Here is a 15,138-nt window from a genome sequence, read left to right as displayed (position 1 = left end):
TTTGTTTTGTTTTTTGTTGTTTTTCTAAATATTCTGATTAAATAAGCCACCATGGGGTCAAAGAAGGATAATGAAAGCAGCAAACCAAAAGAAAAGTTGCTAGAGCCACAATAGAAGTGCAAAAAGATCTTATAGCGAAGTATGAGAGTGGTGTTCACCTGTCTGACCTTGCTACACAGTTTGGTATGGAGAAGTCTATAGTCTTCACCATACTGAAAAATAAAGATGTCATCAAAGGAGTTAATGTTGCAAAAGGAGTGACAGTGCTTACGAAACAAAATCACAAACAATAGAAAACTGTTGTTGATTTATGTACACGAAAACAGCTGGTGATAGCATTTCTGAGACCATCATTTGTGAGAAAGCAAAGCAGTTGCATGCTGATCTCCTGAAAAACACCCCTGGAATGAGTGCTGATACAAGTGATGCCATTAAGGCTAGTAGGAGTGGTTTGAAAAATTTAGAAAGAGAAATGGCATACATAGTGTGGTGAGACATGGGGAGGGTGCCAGTTCTAACAAAGACGTTGCTGATAAATTTGTTAGGGAATTTAAGGACTATGTAGGAGCTGAGGGTTTTATTCCCCAACAAGTGTTTAACTGTGATGAGACAGGCCTCTTTTGGAAGAAAATGCCAAAGAGGACCTACATCACCAAGGAGAAGAAGTCACTGCTAGGACACAAGCCAATGAAGGACAGGGTATCTTTACTGTTATGTAGTAGTGCAAGTGGGGACGTAAAACGTAAGCCATTGCTTGTGTACCATTCTGAGAACCGAGAAGTTTTAAGAAAAGTAATGTCCTGGAAAGTAAACTAAATTTCATGTGGAGGGCTAATAGTAAAACATGGGTAACCAGGCAATTTTTTATGGAGTGAGTTCATGAAGTGTTTGTCCCAAGTGTAAAACATTACCTCACAGAAAAACAGTTGCCACTCAAGGCCCTTCTTGTGATGAACAATGCACCTGCTCACCCACCAGATTTGGAGAACGGGTTGGTGGAGGAGTATAGCTTTATTATGGTGAAGTTCTTGCCCCCTAACACGGCTCCTCTCATTCAGCCTACGGACTAGCAGGTCATATTGAACTTTAAGAAACTACACCAAAGCACTGTTTCAAAGGTGCTTTGAAGTGACCTCTGACACAGAGTTAACCCTCAGAAAGTTCTGGAAAAATCACTCTAATATCCTCCATTGCTTGAGGATCATAGACAAATCCTGGAGGGAAGTGTCTTTGAAGACAATGAACTCAGTCTGGAAGAAATTGTGGACAGACTCTGTAGCAGATAGAGACTTTGAAGGCTTCGAGGCTGAGCCTGTTGTCGAGGATATTGTCTCATTAGGCAAGTATATGGGCTTGAATGTGAGTGGTGATGATGTGTAGGAGTTGGTGGAGGACCACAACACTGAGCTCACCACGGAAGAACTCCAAGACCTTCAGAAGGAGCAGCAACAGAAGGCAACTGAGGAAGTGTCTTCAGATGAGGTGGAAGGAAGGGAGGATGTTCCTAGTTCACTAATCATGGAAATGTGTAAAAAATGGGGAGAGTTACAAAGTTTTCTGGAAAACTTTCACCCTGACAAAGCTGTAGCAAACCGCAGCATAAACCTCTTCAATAACAATGCCATGTCTTACTTCGGAAACATTTTAAAATGCAGGCAGAAACAAACCTCATTAGACAAGTTTTTCGTGAGAAATAGGTCCAGTGAGTCTCAAGCAGGTTGTAGCGGTGCAAAGAGACAGAAAAGAGAAAGAACCCCAGAAGGAGAGTTACCTGACGTTTTTATGGAAGGTGACTCCCCTTCCAAACAATAATAACTTTCCTACTCTCCACGTTCCTCACCACCTTTCACTTACGCCATCAGCTCTCCTCAGCACAGGTAAAGTGCAGTTAAGTTTTCATTTATTTTTTTTATTGTGTTTATGGTTTTTGTGGTTGACTTTATGCATGTAAGTATTATTATACAGGTATAAATAATCAATGTTTTTACTTAAAATGCTTCATAATGCGTAATTTTTGGAGGTCTGTAACAGATTAATTTAATTTACAGTATTTCTTATGGGAAAAAATTGATTCGATTTTCGAACAGCCTTCTGGAACAGATTAAGTTCGAGAACCAAGGTACCGCTTTTGTTTGTTTACTTATAATATCTAAACTTATATGCTTAGCTGCTTGAGGTTTGGTGACTTTCTTGGTTATAAGGATTGTAATAATATATGAGTCACAAAAAGTGTAAACAAAGATACAACCAATGTTGCAACTAATTCTCTAATTAATACTCAAAATTATAGGATGTGTGGATCTCATCGGTAATGAACGGTATTAAAGTAAGTAAGTAATTTACGAATTAAAGAAACTTAATATTTAGAGGTAATCGGTCTTCTCTTTATAAGGAAACTGTTAGTTAAATTTATCAGATTATCGCAATTAACGGTGAGTATAGATTGTAGAAAAAAAAGGATGCAATAAGCGATCAATTAGATAATATTTTGTCAAGGTTTTATATTTATTAGACATGTAGTATGCATTTTTTTCTGCACAATAAACATAATTTTAAAATTTTAAAATTGGAATGAAATAATTAGCAAATCGTTTTATTGTATTGCCCTTATCGATGTATTTTGGAGCTTCAAAGGGGTACGTAATATTTATTATTAAATTGGAAGTAGTTCTTCAATTATAAACAAGTCGGCGCCACTGGTAATCCAGTTCACACACTCCAATCTTCGTCATTGCAGTCCACCCATGAGTCTGTCCTAAAATATTATACCAAAGCAAACAATTAAACAACGTGCAGTTGTAAATGACTCCTTACATTTTAGGTTGTTAAGGTGCTCGACTCCCAATCTGAATGGCGCGGGTTCGAATCCCCATCATATCAAGCATGCTCGCTCTTTCAACCATGGGTCATTATAATGTGACGGTCAATTCTACTATTCGTTGGTAAAGAGTAGTCCAAAAGTTGTTAGTGGGTGCTGCTTTCCCTCTAGTCTTTCACTGCTGAATTAAGGACGATTAGCGCAGATAGCTACGTGTAGCTTTGTGCGAAATTCAAAACAGCATTTAAAGAATTTTTTTTCCTGCTTTAATATCATCAGTTATAAAATCTTACTCGAGCATGTTTCGTAGGCAAACTTACTACAACGTACTTACCACAACCGAAAGGCTGATAGTTTCTTGCAAAAGAAACATCACTGCGATGCTGCTGAATGTGCACACTTCACACTTTCAGCTGTTGGGGCGTTATAAAAGTGGCAGTCGATCCCATTATTTGATTCAAAGAGTCGGTGAATGCCTTTGTGGTTTGTTTGTTTTTTTAATTTCGCGCAAAGCTACACGAGGGCCATCTTCGCTAGCCGTTCTTAATTTAGCAGTGTAAGACTAGAGGGAAGGCAGCTAATTATCACCACCCATCACCAACTCTTGGGTTATTCTTTTATCTACGAATAGTGGGATTGGCCGTAACATTATAACGCTCCATGGCTAAAAGAGCGAGCATATCTGGTGTGATGGGGATTCGAACTGCAACCCTCAGATTACGAGTCGAACGTCTCAAACCCGCCTTGCCATGCCGGGCCATGCCTTTGCGGTGGATGATGCTGTTGTTTGGCTCTTTCATTTTTTCAATAGCTCAAAATTAGAGGGTGCTAAACCCGAATCCTAGATGGTTCTTACTTGGTCTTTTAGCTCACTTGTATGTAAAGTTCAAATTAAAAATTCAAATCCCAGCTTGCTTAACCTTCGAAAGTTTTCTTTTTAGTTACAAGATGTTCAAGTATTTCCGAACTACATTACACTCTTGCACTTTGTTGTTTTATATTATTGTGTTTATATATATATATATTTTTCTTTTTCGTATCTATGTTTAGTTGGTTTGTTTATGAGATGAATTATAAATTATAAAAACTAGTAATATTGCACTACAGAGAAATTTATGCTAGTAGTTGATATGCGAAGATTAACTGGTGTCGTATATTAAATATATCTCATCTATAAGCCTTCTATCGCACAAACAGTAACGAAGGATAATTTTACACGATCGATCTCTTGTGGATGAAATCTAGAAACAGTTGTGTAACCACAAGAGGACACTTCGTCTGATAAAAATAATCCAAGAAACTGATGATAAGAAAGCAGTTTTTATTGATAAAGTCTGTAGTGTGGAATTATTTCCCGTGGAGTTTTTTATTAGAAAAAATTCTGAATAATCGAAGAGAAAGGTTCCCAGCTGTGTCAAACATAACGTCTAAAGGACTTTAGTAACACCATCTGGTGAAAGATAACATAGATTTTACTTCTTTTTCTTTACTACTGGTTTAACATTTTACTTTTGTGAAATCTTAGTAACGAACCGTCAATTTGTTTGAACAAAATTAAAATTATCAGTACGTTATACAATTGCAATTATTGCTTACTCTAGTGCATAGGAGTAAAAGAACGTAAAATAAAATGCGATGTTTTCATATCCAAACTGTTATGTTCAAATCAAAACTTGCAACTAAGTGTTAACAGTTAATTGCAACGGATAAGGACATAATGTTCTTCACCACTCTCACAAGAAGTTTGAAAGATCGATTGAATAAGGTTGTAGCTGTGAATATAGATTAATTAGTGTGTATTTTATTTCATTATCGGTTAAGTTGTCTGTTTGAGTCAAGCTGCCTTACTGTTGTTGTCCCGTTTACAACACTTTTAGAACTGATATAAGGACAAAAAAATCGACTTAGACAATAGTAATACTTAGACACAGGCTTTAATTCTTTTAGTGTATATGCTATATGAATCGTTGATACAGTTTTTAAATGAATAATTTATACGAAATATAAGAAACTGTAAAAATAAAATCCCTACAAAACAAAGAAACTTTATATCCGAAAAGCTTGGATGGTACGAATGTACCTTATATAAATTAACACGATCGTCTAGAAGTTCATGGATACCTGGGGCAGAATTCCATATTGAAGCCCTTATTTTAACACCAACTAAGGCCAAACTTTTATCAATATTTGACAATTATCACGCAGCGATGACGTCATCATAGATTTTGTAGACATTCTTGGGCTTAAAACATTAAAGATTTATACTTCTGTCAATATTCACGTATCATCACAATTGTAGAGGAACAACTTACATAGTCCCCTTTTTTGGAACTCCTGGAGCAAATTGTTCTCCTCCTTAAGGGTGTTACTGGATTGATTTGGATGTCATTAGCACAAAATTACATAATGGACTATCTGTGACATACCCACTACGGGTATCAAAATCTGAACTTTAGCCTTGAAAGGCTGAAGATTTACTGGAGGGGGCACACGGGCCGGGAGATTAGTAATTATGTTTCTACATTACAGAGCGAGTTATTTATTTTTGTTTTCTTAGCGCATATTTGATATTTTGTTCAACATCATGTCATTTGTAGATTGTAGTTCTGGCTAAACAAAAAAGACACACACAAAGTGCTTCACAGTGCTATTGATTCATGCATGCACATCAAATGGCCGGAGGTGTTTCTTGTTAAAAAATAACTCTTCTCCAGGAAACAGTAACTACCGGATGTCACATGAACTTTTTCAACCATTTTATTGCACAAAATCAGGGCTACAAAGGCAAAGGACTTTCATCCTGAACGAACTATCCGCACTCTATCGGCAATGAATGGAGTTGAAAGAGTATAGTTTTCTCTTAGGTTTGCACCAGGCGCGTGACGTCTTCCGAGGAAGGGCCTCTAAAATACGTCATTTACAGGTGCGCCGTATTGAACTCACAGGCTGCTAATCAGCTGGCCAACCACGTGGACCAAGACTCACGTTCTTTCTCATACATGCTGACGAGATTACTTTGACGTCGACTCTAATCTTCACTGAAGAGCAGAACACCAGTTCGATCAGTCAGTAGCTACTTACGTAACAAAAGGCGTATGTTATACTTCATTCTATTTTCTAGCGTTTACGACTAGTTTTAACTTCACTTATGAGTACAAAAAAACCACGTGAAAAGTTTAGATTTCTGTATTTCTACACTTTTTTTACGTGTAAAAATATCCTCCTTTTAAACAGTTTAATAACAAAGGGCTACGCTGCCCTGTGTAACGGATACTCCAATCCAACCGATGTACTGAACCAACTCTATGACTAAAGTGTCAAATTCGTTGCGAATCATCCCAGATATCTTGATGTCGATCAACCCCACTCAGACTCTTCATCTGATAAATCAATAAAGCATTACAGCAACATCAATACCATGGAAAAGCTCTTATGGTGTGACAAGAAGATGGATAAAAACACCTCTTTCTCCTCTTCAGAACCTCTTCTAAGCACCAGAAGAGTACTCCAGAACTTATTACAGTTAGAAGACAGATATTGCCTGGCTTCGTCATATTTTGTTTGTCTTCAATCGGAGCTTAAGCCTTACATGAGAGAGAAAGTGACTGAATGGATGTGGGAGGTAAGATATCTTGTCTTGAAATTTGAATAAGTTTGCCAATCTTGTTCTATTGTAAGGAGCGACTGTTCTATTGTTCTATTTTATTAAGTTAATAAAATATAACCTTAATCATTATCAAGCAAGAGATTCATGTGAATAATGTCTTTGTATCCTGAGTTTAGCCGAATCATATAACTTTCCACTTTCATACCCCATGGCTCTCTGGTAAAGTAAGTTCACCTTCGTTGTCAAGTCCTCTCAGAGATTCAGAAGAACTCGAGTCACCTCTACCTTTTGAGGCCTCTTGACTGTAATAAAAATAAAACGTTATGACACGTGAACACAAAATAACATGATCAGTAGCCCAAAAGAAAAGTGAAACATGATTTGAATATTTCACTTATATATATATACATGTCTCTGTGTGTGTAATTTGCAGTTCTAAACTGAGAGTATATGTCACATTTTATTCTTATTAGAAGGTACATAAAACCAACCTGCGAAATCTAACAAGTGCAAAAAATGTCTAAATCTGAAGCCACCCCTTTGTGCTTGTGGCCCAGGCCAAATGGCCCACCTGCTCCATCTCTAATCGGCCCTATCTGTTGTTGATGTTAGTAATGCTTCATTGCCGAATGCAATATGACATAATCTGGAATTAGTACAATTATTTGGAATTGACAAATAAGCTTTTGTTTCTGTTGAAGAACAATTATACCGTATTATTAAATACTGATTTTCCTACATAGACTGATGACAATTTCGTTTCACGTTAATCCCCTGGTAGGCCAACAGTATGTGCGCAGACTTACAACACTAAAATACAAGGCTCGTTCTACAAAGTGAAAAGAGCACTAAAAAAAATTAAAAACACTTGTTGTTTATATTGTTACGTGAATTTTAGTATGCGGCAGAGAGCGATTTTAACCCTAATTTCGTTTATTCTTTTAACACAGTGCTTAAGAGAATACACTATCGCTATGATAATAAAATAATCAACAGTGTGTGAAGAGTTACTGTCGTCTTGAGATCTCCTGATGCATATCTTTATTCTAGGTCTGTGAGGGAGAATATTGCCAACAAGACGTCTTTCCTCTTGCTGTGAACTGCATGGATAGATTTCTCTCAGTCGTTAAACTTAAAGAAGTCAACTGCAGCTGCTAGGAACTGTTTGTCTTTTCTTAGCTTCCAAGCTTCGTCAAGTAGTCCCTCTTGTGAGTAGAAAACTATGCCAGTACACTGATAACTCTGTCACTCAGGAAGAACTACTGGTAAGTTTCCAAGAATTGTCTTCTTTTATGTTCTCTTCATTATCTATACCAGTGTTGTAATTATTTTTGTTGTTGTTTTATGATATATTTAAAACTTTCAATCGTGTTCTCATGTTTGTCATATTTTGAAAGCATGGTATGAGAAAATTAGAAGAAAAGAATTGTTAGTCTGTGAAAATACAAGCTAGTGCAAAAATAAATGCCACTTGAGATTGGTTAGCTTTTTGAAACTTTCTAGGTGTGACTTAAGTTAATTAATCACCAAATGTAAAGTCTAGCTTTTGTTGTTATAATGTACGCAGACATACTGCTGTACCGCTTGGGATCAATAAACAACGCAAGGGTACATTATATAATATTTTTCTTCATACAGTTTTTGATTCTTTAGTGCGAATCCTCGATTAGTAAGAGTAGCCCAAGTGTTGAGCAGCTACCTATCCTATAGTTTATCACTTCAAAACTTAGAACGGCTAGCACAGATATCCTTCGCATAGCTTTGCGTGACATCAAACAAATCGTACCGTGTCCACCGCAAAATCGAACCCCGAAATTTAGTGTTAAGAGCTGTAAAATATTGCTACAGTAGAACTAACAGGCATTGAAATTTTGTCATTTTTTTGCACTTTATTTAAAAATATATATTTATTTTGTATTCACATTCTTTTAACAATAATGGATTGACAATTTTATTATTCGAACATTGTACAAAATGTTATAGTTACGTTTTTTTTAATACTTAATAGAACAAATAACGTTTTTTTACATTTATTTCAGGCCCCGGCATGGCCAGGCGGTTAAGGCACTCGACTCGTTATCTGAGCGTCGCGGGTTCGAATCCCCATCACTCAACAAACTCGGTCTTTCAGCATTGGGGGCATTATAATGTGTCTGTCAATCCCACTATTCGTTGGTAAAAGAGTAGCCCAAGGGTTGGCGGTGGGTGGTGATGACTAGCTGCTTTCCCTCTAGTCTTACATTGCTAAATTAGGGACGGCTAGCGCAGATAGCCCTCATGTAGCTTTGCGCGAAATACAAAACAAGCCAGTTCAAAAGATTTACCTCCATAAACGTTAACACAGAAAACAACACCTGATAATACGCAAACCTAATAATTAGACTAATTTCCACAGCTTTTGATTTCATTTTGAGGCTGTTAAACATTAGTTTCTTTCTTCTTTTGAAAGGCAGTTATTTTACCAACTGTATTATACAAATACCTGTTAGAGTATCTCGTTCGTTTGAGCAAGTGCGAAAACGTCAGGCGAATTACAATGTTCTCGTATTATTAGTGTTGAAACAATGTTATATCATTAAATTTCTTAATTTGACCCTATTGCACTTTATTATCATCCTAGTTGTTCTTAAGTACGACTGTGACGTGTGACAGCATATATGAAATAGTTATACAGCTGTCTATGTATCTGTGTCTATCTTCTGTACATATATGGCCAGATGGTTAAAAGCACTCAACTCGCAACCTCCCGGGGCATTATAAAATAATGGTCTATCCCACTATTTGTTGGTAAAAGAGTAGTCCAAGAGCTGGCAGTGGGTGGTGATGACTAGCTGCCTTTCCTGTAGTCTTACATTGCTAAATTAAGGAAGCCTAGCCCAAATAGCTCTCGTGCATCTTTGCGCGAAATTCCAAAACAGGCAAATTATTCATATATATATGTTTGTGTGTGTGTGTATTTATGTTTGATTTAACTGCACACTTTCTGGAAATAAGCATTAGTAAAAATTAAATGTTAATGTCCATCATTACTAACGATTTACTGAGTGAAACGTACAAATTATGTAAATTGAAGCTTGCCTTGTCAACATTCACATAAAAAGACACCTTTAAACGTACGATCGTTCAAACACTAAAGTTATCTTTGTGTTTGTGTTTCTCTAATGTTTTCACAAACTCTATTAGTTACGTTGATAAACACTAAGAGATAATTTCTAACCGTGAAAAATATTATATTCACTGGTGTAGGAATTTCTTTTTGCTTGCAGAGTGAGATTTTCTAGAATACAGAAATTGTCAGATATCGATTACATGTTAGGGTTTTCTTTATTTGTTGTTAAAGCGCCAAACTACCCAACGATCCGTGATCTAATCACCGCATGTTTCAAAACTCGATTCTGGGGAAGAAAAAAACTCCATATTTACTGCAGAGCCATTGATGGATCACATAAAAGCTGTTGCTGTTAAGTAAGAAACTTAAGATACTCTGCATGCACACACACTTTTCGTTTTCATGAATTAAAGTTAATAATCTTTAAATTGAAATTTCGTTCCACCTGACTTTTTTAACTCGAAGGCGACTGCTGCCATTTCCTTTGTACACATTTAAGGGGACCGATTGCTCTCCTTGCTCCTTAGGATCCCACACCTCTTATTATATCATCGTAATAATGTTACATAATTCATGTGAATCTGTATCATGAATAAGTTTGTTTCAGATTAGTATAGAAGGAGAGTCCAGTAGCTACTCGTCTCTACATTTTCATCTCTTATGTACAGATGACATTTCATTTATTCAGAACGAAAAGTGTGTCTTGCTTATGTAATGTTCATGAACATTAGTCATAAATAGGTGAAAATAAGATAAGGAATTCATATTAAACGCCTCTGGAACAACTATCATTTCGATCATGTTGTATGAGGCGTGGCCTAAAGGTTAGAGTGCCCTGACTGAGCTGTGAATCCCAGGATTTATGTTTTGCTGGCAGCCTAACCATGTCTTACATGAAATTCTAAACTAATCAAGTCGCTCTGCATAAATAATATTTTTTTTACACTGATATTATGTTATTCGCAAAATTATATTTTTGTATATTTGATTAAACGAAAAGTGAATAATGTATACGCAATCGTTTAATCGTATCAAATATATCCAAAATGCCCCAGTATGAACTTGGTTTGAACTTCATACAAAACTACACGATGGTTATTTGCGCTAGCATCTATAATTTAGCAGTGAAAGGCTATAGGAAAGGCAGCTAGTTATCACCACCCTACGCCAACGTTTGGGCTACTCCTTTACCAACGAATAGTGGGACTGTTCGTCACATATAACGCCTTTACGGCTGAAAGAACAAGCATGTTTTGTAAGACGGAGATTCAAATCCCCAACCCTCAGATTGCAAGTCTAGTGCTCTAACCATCTGGACATACTGGCTCCGGATGCTAAAACGCACTTGAATGGATTATAAATGATGTGTTTTTCGTTATCTTTTAACGTATAGTTTTGACTCGAAACACGGGACTGCTGTTGTAATGTAATCCTGGTTATTTGGATTACCACTTATTGAAAAAACAAATCTACCAAGTATGATATGGGGAAGAAAATCTATATTTCTTCCTGCCTCATTTGAAAATATGCTTTGTTGTTTTTCATTACGGAATTAGTAAACATTTTTGTTATCATAAAAAGATTTAAAACGAGCTTATATGTGTGTCACTTGAAGTGGTTTACAGTGAAAAAATGCTTGAAAAGTCGGAACACTTTTTATGCATACACTAAATGGCTTGTGGCTCAATGGTAAGCTTAAGGACTCGTATTGCTAAATTCCGGGTTCGAACTATGTGTGGGTGATGCCCATTTAGCCCTTTGTGTTTGATAATAGGTATTCAAACGAAACTCAAAGCTACATATACATATATACATACATACATATGTATGTATATATATATTTATTTAATCTCTGTGTAATGATAGAAAAAAATTAAAAGAAAGCATTTGTGTTAATTTTGTGTTGTGCAATTTTCTATTATTTATAATCTTTGTCTAAACTTACGGGGGTTAAAACAAGTACAAGAAAGCTTTTAGTTTTGTGTTATGTAACTTATGCTTTCTCGTTTAAGCACTTACACACAATGGAATGAAAGCGTTGAGAAAGCTCAGCAGCTGTTTGATGAGTGGGTTTGTAACTCATTTCCTGTGTTATACGTACATTGTAGTAAATTTCCCACCATTATGCGATGAGCAGTTCAGTAAGCCTCCGCTATAATACGACGCCATTTGTCTAAAGGGCTTGTGCATGTGAATGTTTGTGTTATAGTAATGTTAGGAGCTTTAATCGTTTCACATAAAAAGCTCGTCGAGTTCTTGAAGGCATTGAATAAACTTCAGATATCCAGTTGGCTATAATGTTACACAAAAACGTAAGACTCAAGATCACTTAAAGGTACCAGTCCCTCGTGTACATATTCTAAGCTGTCAAAATCTGGAAGACTGCTTGCTGAATGTTTCCATTTTAGGGCGTTTGAGTCCCCGTCACTAAACATGTTGCTCTTTCAGCCGTCGAGACGTTATATGTGTGGTCAGTTTAACTATTCCTTGGTAAAATAGTATCCCTAGAGTTCGTGGTGGGTGGTTTTAACTAGCTGCCTTCCCTCTAGTCTATCACTACTAAAGTAGAGACGGCCAGCGCAGGTAGCCCTCATGTGTCTTTACACGAAATTCAAAACAAACCAAATACTCTTAGAATTAACAAATCTAACCACAGTAAAAACAGTTTCTGTAACGTCACGTGACTAAATACAATCCAAAATACTCCAGATTTTGAAAGTAGCTATGTGACTAATCCTGTAGCCCATAGGGCAGATCTCTCAGTTGTCACGCAAGGGGTAGTAAGTTCAACCCCGGAGGTACAAGATTGAAATACCAAAGAAATATTCGCGCCCAGCTATCATGGCTCTGAAACCAGGCCTAAAGACGAACCTTGGGAAGAACAGCCAGCACAAGATCTTTGCTGTTTTTACATACACCTATTACTCATCACGGATGTCTAAATTTACCAAACGGGTTCACACTTCATCTACTTTGATATGTATGCCAAATTATTTTGTGGCCATTAAAGGAAAATGAAAGTTAAATATATAAAAAATCGTAAGTGTTTCAGTGAATCTTGTTAAGTTTTGATGGAGTTCCCTACGTATTTTATTTGGGAAATGTTACTTCGTCCTAATTGTATGGTCAGATCTTTAGTGTTGTAACAGGCGAAAACAATATAACACAATATGATGTAATATATGGACCCTACTGGTATTAAAACAAGTCGGTCATTTGAATATTAAAGCATTCGACAGGACAACAGTTTGAGGAGTATCTATCTACTCGAGACGACTTAACAGCTCCTTAGTTAACCCTAGCGTATGTCAGTCATTTCCTGTATATCTTATTGAAAACCATTCTTTCTGAATACTGAATACACAAACTCACCTGTTTAAAATTGACAGTGGCCTCGCATAGCCAGGTGGATAAGGCATTCGACTCGTAATCCGAGGGTCGTGCGTTCGAATCCCCTGTCACACCAAACATGCCCGCCATTTCAGCCGTTGGAGCTTTATAATGTGATAGTCAATCCCACTATTCGTTGGTAAAAGAGTAGCCCAAGAGTTGACGGTGGGTGGTGACGATTAACTGCCCTTCATCTAGTTCTACACTGTTAAATTATGGACGGCTAGCGCAGAGAGCTCTCGTGTAGCTTTGCATGAAATTCAAAACAAACAAACAAATGTTGACAATATTAGTCTTTCTAGTCACCTTATATTATTTCTTTTTTTTTCCTACTTTTTCACCATTTTGATGTTATCATGAGTAATAGGAGTACAAAGCCAGATTTGATTGATCGGAAATTATTTTTGTTTTTACTATTGTATAATAACTTGTAGATTTATATTAACTTGTGAACGTGTATTAACTTATAGATATGTATTAACTTAAAGACGTGTAGTGGTACATACTCCGTAGCTTGTAGTGTGTATAATTGAATTTGATACAATATTTCACTTGTCTACTATTCATTTTTCTCTTGATATTACAGAATATTTTTTTATAAAGCGTACTCTCCTTTTTTATTGTTGTTATAATGACCCTCACTGCATTCATAATCTGTTTGGTTTCTCTCTCTTTACTTTGAAAGAAAGAAAGGTTTTATTATTGCATAAGTAAAGTATTGAGGTCAGACACTAAACTTTTTTTACTATCAAGGTTTTATAAATGACAATTGTTTTTGTTGCAATTTTTGCTTGGTTTTGTTGTTGTTTCTCGACAAGATGGCCGTCTAGCCCTAAATTAGTGTAGTCATGTATAAAATATTTCAACCATCACATCCTGTTTTGTCTGTTTCTTGCCCCGATCGCTTCAAATTTACCCCACATTTATGTGAACTACTGTTAAATCTGATAACCTTTGAACCTAACAATCTCAAGGTCAAAGGTTTCACCTTGAAAATTTTTCAATAAACCCTGACACGCACTTTATGCGTATGTGGGTTAAACAACAAATCAGCGACCTTGCAGGTATAGTCGCCCATAATTTTGAATTATTGATAAGGTTTTTGCACCTTAAACCTAAAAATGAATTTGGCTGCCACTTTTACAACGCATTCATAGTTGAAAGTACTAAACGTTTTAGTGAGTGTGTTATAAGGCTGACCGTCAAATTCACTATTTTTACAAGCTGTAATTGCCCAATGAATCAGCGGTGAATTCTGTTAACTAGCTCTCTTCTTTCCAGTCAATTAGTTCAAAACTAGGGCTTGCTAGCGCAGATAGCCCTCAAATTAGGTTTGGATTTCGCGCAAAGCTCCTCGAGGGTTAACTGCGCTAGCCATTTCCACTTTAGCAAGGAAGTCAGCTAGTCAACTACCAACTCATGCACTACTTTTTTTTTTTACCAACGAAGAGTGGGATTTACCAATAAATAAAGATCTTAACCTACTAAGCGTCTTCCCCGTACTATTAGACTGCTAATTTAAAAACGGCTAGCGCAGGAAGCCCTCGTGTAGCTTTGCGCGAAATTGAGAAAACAGTCAAACAATTACCTTTTTAAGTTCTACATGTACCGCTGTACCACTGGGATAACTTCTTTTTAAAATACATAAAGGACATCAATAATAATTTATGGTTTTAATTGTACAAATGGTGTGGCAAACTTTATTTACAAAAATTGACTCCATCGATGGTTCGTGTCGTCAATGTTGAGAAGCAGCCCCCATCAAAAGCCTAAATCTTCCTCTGTTTTTTGAGAAACGTAAAATGTGTAGTTAATGAGCATTGCTTATGAGAGATTACTAACCTTAATATATACAAGGTACAAAGTCGAAATTTCTCTTTCTTTTATTGTTCCTCATATTCCTTTGGTTCTTACGTAATTGCATGAACTTCCAAAGGTGCCACGTCATCAACAGTTCATGTATTTTGTGAGAATCAGAGTTCAACTCTGTCCCCTCCCCCAAGATTGTGCTGAAATAATGCTACTGGGTAACATCATGATCTGATGTCTTTAGAAATATCAAAGTTAGAGAAATCATTGTTAAGTTACAAGCATCCTAAACAATTTGTATTAACAGCCAGTTCTATAATGTGTATATATATATACTAACACACACACACAGACGGTAATGCGAAAACCGAGCTTCCCCAAAGCATCCCCATTTGACCTTACTAT

The 15,138-nt window shown here is 36.5% G+C and overlaps 1 pseudogene across 1 annotated transcript in view; it reads left to right on the top strand.

Moving 5' to 3' along the window:
• The first annotated feature begins 5,602 nt into the window (after nucleotides 1-5,602).
• Nucleotides 5,603-15,138, top strand: part of LOC143243930 (G1/S-specific cyclin-D2-like) — a 54,371-nt pseudogene continuing 44,835 nt past the window's right edge. The window contains 2 exon segments of the transcript XR_013024816.1: nucleotides 5,603-6,440; nucleotides 7,476-7,690. The product of XR_013024816.1 is annotated as a G1/S-specific cyclin-D2-like (transcript).

The sequence above is a fragment of the Tachypleus tridentatus genome, chromosome 2, assembly GCF_004210375.1.
Source record: "Tachypleus tridentatus isolate NWPU-2018 chromosome 2, ASM421037v1, whole genome shotgun sequence".
Taxonomy (NCBI): domain Eukaryota; kingdom Metazoa; phylum Arthropoda; class Merostomata; order Xiphosura; family Limulidae; genus Tachypleus; species Tachypleus tridentatus.
The sequence above is the reverse complement of the archived record's forward strand: the minus strand, read 5'-3'. Positions and strand labels throughout refer to the sequence as shown.